The following is a 6057-nucleotide window of genomic DNA, read 5'->3' as shown; positions in this document are numbered from 1 at the left end:
GGGGTAACAACAGGGAAGACACATTATCTCTATTTTCTTCCATTCCTGTTTCAAGTAGTTCATGATTTGTTAAACTAATTTACAATTTATCAATGACACTCTTAAATTTTAATAAATTTCAAATACTTGTAAATGTTTTGAACTGTTAATCATTGTGATTTATAGTTTGATTTTCAATAATAAATGTGATAATCAGATGTAGACTGACCTTTTATAGTTTTTTTGTTGGTGTGGGTGGTTCAAATTTCAGAGTTGCATTTGAAGAACCAGCTGCTATAGTTGTTTCTGTCACCTCCATTTCACTTATCTCCAAAGGTCTTATCTTTTTGGAATTCCTATCAATAGTGGTTGGCGGAGTATGTTGCTTTTCCATGTAGGAAATAATGGAGTAAGTTGCTTGTGTATTGTTTGAGGTACCCCAGGATGACTTCCTTAGCTGAATTTGAAATAGTTTGTTGACAACATCTCATGGACATGATTAACATGCAATGATTGCCTCTGTAAATGTAAAGAGTGAGAAGAAACTCTTTGTGACAATAGATGTGTAGGTTGGAATAAGAGATCACCTTAGCACAAGTTATGTCAAATATGTCTTCCGCTGTCATGGAGAGTAGTTTTTATCCCAATTCACCAGAGATAGATGCTATGACTGTAGCAGTACCGTCAGTAAGATCAATTTGAAAGATACACCTGAAATCATGATAAGTTAAAAATATGAGTGTTTGTTACTTTTCCTTTTTCTAACTATTTGAGATTTGATTTAAGGTGCTTTTCTCTTTTATTATTTTAGGGACAATTTATGATTCATTCTTAATACATATGAATAATGTTTGTTGTTATGTGTGTGATCTATTAATTTTAGAGGTTGAAGGACAACCTTCTACCAAAAAGTGTTTTCGATTTTGGCACTTACATAGTTAAAGTATAACTTAAATCTTCTGTATATATATAGGTCTTATTATTATTTTTTCAAACATATAATTGTACTAAATGAGGCTATCTTAAAGTAAAACTATTTAAAACTGCTAAGCAAATAATGTAAAGTGAATTTGGTATAAACTTGTCAGTATTTTCTGTTATAAATGATACACAGCAGTGAGCATTTAAAAAAGGAGGTCAATAAAAGATCTAACATATATACGGGTTATGAATAGCACATAATATGTATTCTTAAGTAGATATATTAATTGAACAAAGACGAAGGAGAAGGAGAAATACCGAGGAAGTAATGTTGTTTTCCGATTGCATTTTGGACAATGAAAATCCTTTCTATCTTTTGTGCGTTTCTTTTGTTTGCATCCTGAGCATTCAAGTACACAAAACTCTTGCAATTCATCTGATATGGCCAATTCTGCTTCAACATAGAAGAGTCCCATCTGTTGGGAAATATCATATACATAATACATGTTTGAGTTACTGATGAATAAATAAAATTTGTTTTTATTATTTAATAAATTTGCAAACTTTTAAATTATCAGCTTGAAGTATGACTTACAGAAGTTGGTGATGAAATTTGTTCAATAGAGACAACTTGTTGGCCGGCAGGATTCAATACCATGAGAGGGGCAAGTATATCTGCGTATATAATAAAGAATGAAATGTTGTAAGTGTGTATATCAGTAAGCAGGTATATTTTACTATTGTAAAATTTTCTTCTCATCGGAGTTATTTCACAAAGACTTGCCAGGGTAAGGAAGAAGGGGGGAACAAGCACACTTGGAAATTTAATAGGGTGGATATGCCGATTTCAACAGCAGAATCAAGCATCATGTGAGAAATGCGGTCAAAGGTTGTGATATTCAGCTTGGTTGGTGGTGGAAATGGATTCTCAACTCCATTAGATGGTGTGATATGTTCAATTACTGTTTCTTTGTCAAGAACCCAGTAAAATTTATGTATCGGCTTGCCGTGTGAAGTTTGGGAGATTTTGACTCTTGCGGTAGAGATGAGATAGGTATTCATGAGTTTAAGCATTTCTGCATACTGCTCAAAATTTCATCTCCATACAGTACTGCCTTTATTTGGCATTCCTGAAAGTAAGAGTTGTAGAGATCTGAGAATAATTCAAACTATTTACTAAGAGTAAAACAAAACAAAAATTTTCATATGAGGTAAATATTAAAAAAGGAGAATATTCATGAGATTAAATGTAATGAGCTCACCTGTTCATCTTCCAAAATCAAATTTTGGAATCTACATTTCTTGTCAAGGCTTTCTCTCTAGCGTCCGATTTCCACAATTTGAACTTTGCAAATCCAATCTCGTGTTGTTAATGCTATTTGATCGATGTTCAATCTTAGTACCATGTTTGTTAGAAATATTTAACCAAGCAGTAGTATCTGCAAGATAGCATCACTATTGAGTGAAAGTCCTTTCTTTTATGTGGTTGCATGAACATGAACAATTGAATTAGGAAGAACATGCAAGAACATACTGTCCTCCACATACTGAAAGTATATAATTTGTAATGAAAGTACAATAGGAATATTTGTAATGAAATTCAGAACATGCAAGAACATAATTAATTATCCCTAACTCAGTGAAACATTAGAAAATTTAATATCCTCAAATCTGTCTGCTAGTAATAAAATTGAAATTTTAATTGAAAATAACAAGTTTAATTTTGTCCCATATTGATTTTCTCCTTTGATGACAACTAAAATCTGCAAGAAAAATTGAAAATGGGAAAAGGGAAAACATGTATAGGGGAAAAAAATACCTTAGAAAGGGAGCAATATTTTTTTTCTTCATGGAAAGGATGACAAATTTGTGTTTTATGAGTAATGATGAATAATGAGTAATAATGTGTGTGTGTGTATATATATATATATATATATATATATATATATATATATATATACACACACACACATTATTACTCATTATTCATCATTACTCATAAAACACAAATTTGTCATCCTTTCCATGAAGAAAAAAAATATTGCTCCCTTTCTAAGGTATTTTTTTCCCCTATACATGTTTTCCCTTTTCCCATTTTCAATTTTTCTTGCAGATTTTAGTTGTCATCAAAGGAGAAAATCAATATGGGACAAAATTAAACTTGTTATTTTCAATTAAAATTTCAATTTTATTACTAGCAGACAGATTTGAGGATATTAAATTTTCTAATGTTTCACTGAGTTAGGGATAATTAATTATGTTCTTGCATGTTCTGAATTTCATTACAAATATTCCTATTGTACTTTCATTACAAATTATATACTTTCAGTATGTGGAGGACAGTATGTTCTTGCATGTTCTTCCTANTATATATATATATATACAATACAAAGTAGACACGTTATACTATATAAAAGTACAGGTGTCTTCCTTTAAAATTGATGGATTTGGCAGCCAATGAGATTGTGCCAAAAAAGAGAAAAAAATATTGCATTTGATAGTAAAATTTAATGATGTATGTCAGAAAAAGAAGTTATCACATTTGACAGTAGAATTTGAATAGCCTTTGATCCAAGTTTGTTTTTGAGCTCCATAATTTTATTTTATTATTATTAGATATATAAATTTTGAAATTGTGTCATTTGTGTTTGTGGATGAGAGTGAGATGGTGTAATTTTCTATATTTACTTTTTTTTTTTGTATTATTAAATGAATTGATTGAGGAAGAGCGCAGAAGGAATTCTGACTTCATAAATATGGAGTAGAAAATAAAAATGGCAGAAATCACTTATCTTTGTTCAAGTATATGTATTGTGTATTTATCTTGAGTGATTGCTATGAAGTTGCCTTTTAGGATTTTTTGAGAATTTGTTTGAGAATTAAGAGTTATTGTAACTATATAAAAATAAACTGAAAACCAGTATATTATTTTTGAGGTATCAAAATTGTCGTGTAGCAAGTTTTAACTCCTGTCCAAGTTTAATTTTACAATTGGTATGTATATATACATAAAGCTTACATGTCTGTAAAAATCAATAAATTACTACTTGAGATAATAGATATCTTCTTACCTGGAGATAACAAAATTAGTAAGACTTATTCTTTAAATTAGAAAGGACCAGACAATTTGCTAGTGAACCAGGTCAGATATACTTGGTGATTGACATGTTTCAATTTGTCCAATGTTCTACTGAAGTTGTGACAACATTCTTCAACAGTATGAGGTCTAAGTGTTGAAGCAAAAAGAAACCAAGAGAAAAGTAAAAATAGTTTTATATTCATTTAAGTACATAGCATGCAAATTCCCTGGAAACTAACTCACAAGCTAACTCACTGTGAATTCTGTAATCTGAATAGAGCAGTTGCATATACATGTGAGAAAGAGATGAGCTATTTCTGCCAGCAAATAACATTGATCATATTTCAATCTTGGATCATGATAGAACCAAACATTCATTCATGTTGAAGTACTAATAATTTATTGTCTATGTGCAATAGTTGCCTTATAAGGATTTTTTTATTATTATAATAAGAGCATAAGATCATACCATGAATCAAACATATAAATATATAAAATGCATATCAATAAATGTGCTATAAAATTTACTCTCTGACATAGAGCAGTAACAATGAACACAATTCCTGAACAAATATATTCATTCTAGACCCAAATCCAAACCTTAATGAAGAAGTGAAGATCAAAACATTTTAAGAAGTTAGATGTTGGAAGTTTGAATTGTGGCACATACACATTTGAAGAGGCCAACGACATCTCAATGAATGCAATGTGACATGTTTCATTTGGTGAAACATGAATTATCAAATGATGAGCACTATTGCGGCTATGAAGGAACTTACTATTTCAAGACTAAGCTCCATCGTTGCTGGGCGTAAATAGTGTGAAGTTCTGAGTATGGGCAAACTGATAATGTAACATGTGGAAGTGATATTGAGAAAAGACAGAGTCCTACAAAAATCAAGTAAAATCATTATGCAGTCAAAATCTCAATGGTTAATCAACCATTAAGTGCTAACTCATTAGAAGGAAAAGGAGGATGGTTTCGAAATCGCATAAAAACATGTACAAGTTCTTTTTATTTTTAGTAAAACATGTGCAAGTTTAGGAAACCAGTTCCTAAAATAGAGGTAGTTACAATAGAAATTGAATAATTACAGCATAGTAAAGCAAACAAAACATTCATGTAAAGTGGTTACCTCGTTTTTAGCAGCAACATCTTTCACACCACCTTGAACTAGCCTCAATGCAAGTTGAGGGTAGTCCCGCGGAGTTATTTTGCGGTTGTCCTCGATCCAATCCAAATAAAAATCCTTTTGCAGAAACGAAAAATGTATTTTAATAGTTTCACAAACAACAACAGAAGAAAATCTACAGTGATAATAAACTAATTCTGAATTACCCTAGGCAACCAAACGAAGACTGGGGAGAACTGCCCAAGCTCAGAAGCACTGGCCTTTCCTCCAGAGGCTTTAACACGAATATGCCTAGTCATTTCAGTGACAAGAGAGAGGCGGTCAAGCGCAGCTTCATCGATACCTCCCATCTAAATTACAGGATTAAAGAGATTATCAGGACACCTAACAAACAAACTGACTGTAGCAACAAGGAAATTCACTGAATCCTGAGGGAGAAGGGTTCAAAATGGCATATCAAAAGAAGCAAACGGAATCCAAGTTTGTGTGCTCCTAACCTGGTTATATACAAACATACTTGAAAGAAGGACTGCCAGGGAGAATATTTGTGTGCTATATGTACCCTGTCAAAAAGCAAAACAAAACAGAAACTTTTTTGAAACAACAATAAAACAGAAATTTATAAAAGGCAAAAGTCAGTGACAGGAAGGATAGAAAGGACAGAGGAAAAAACAAGGCATGTTCTGGAGTTATAGAGCTAGTTCCTTTAGTTTGTGAAAAGTTTAGCAATACAAAGGTATGACAATGTAATATAAAAGACATATAGCATGTGCTAGGTTAGTATCCTCCTTCAGAAAACCAATAACGTTAAAAGGGTGGAAACTAACCGTTTGATCATAAGCATCAATTCCTTCTGTGTCCAGCAGTAACAGGTTGTATTCTGTTCCATCAAGAGCTGTTCTCCTTAATGGTGAACTCCACAGCCAAATACCTTTTGTGCATGGC

At 31.9% G+C, this 6057-nt stretch overlaps 1 long non-coding RNA gene and 1 pseudogene across 1 annotated transcript; both read right to left on the bottom strand.

The window, feature by feature from the left end:
- Positions 1-211: 211 nt before the first annotated feature.
- On the bottom strand, positions 212-5155 carry LOC107003851 (annotated as a pseudogene).
- A 22-nt stretch (positions 5156-5177) lies between these two features.
- LOC107004371 lies at positions 5178-6057 on the bottom strand. The gene is made up of 4 exons (XR_003575158.1): positions 5940-6057; positions 5610-5675; positions 5319-5462; positions 5178-5229 (listed from the first exon to the last, which is right to left on the bottom strand). It is a non-coding gene; the product is annotated as an uncharacterized LOC107004371 (long non-coding RNA).

This window comes from Solanum pennellii, chromosome 11 (genome assembly GCF_001406875.1).
Source record: "Solanum pennellii chromosome 11, SPENNV200".
Classification (NCBI taxonomy): domain Eukaryota; kingdom Viridiplantae; phylum Streptophyta; class Magnoliopsida; order Solanales; family Solanaceae; genus Solanum; species Solanum pennellii.
This window is presented reverse-complemented; position numbering and strand designations above follow the sequence as displayed.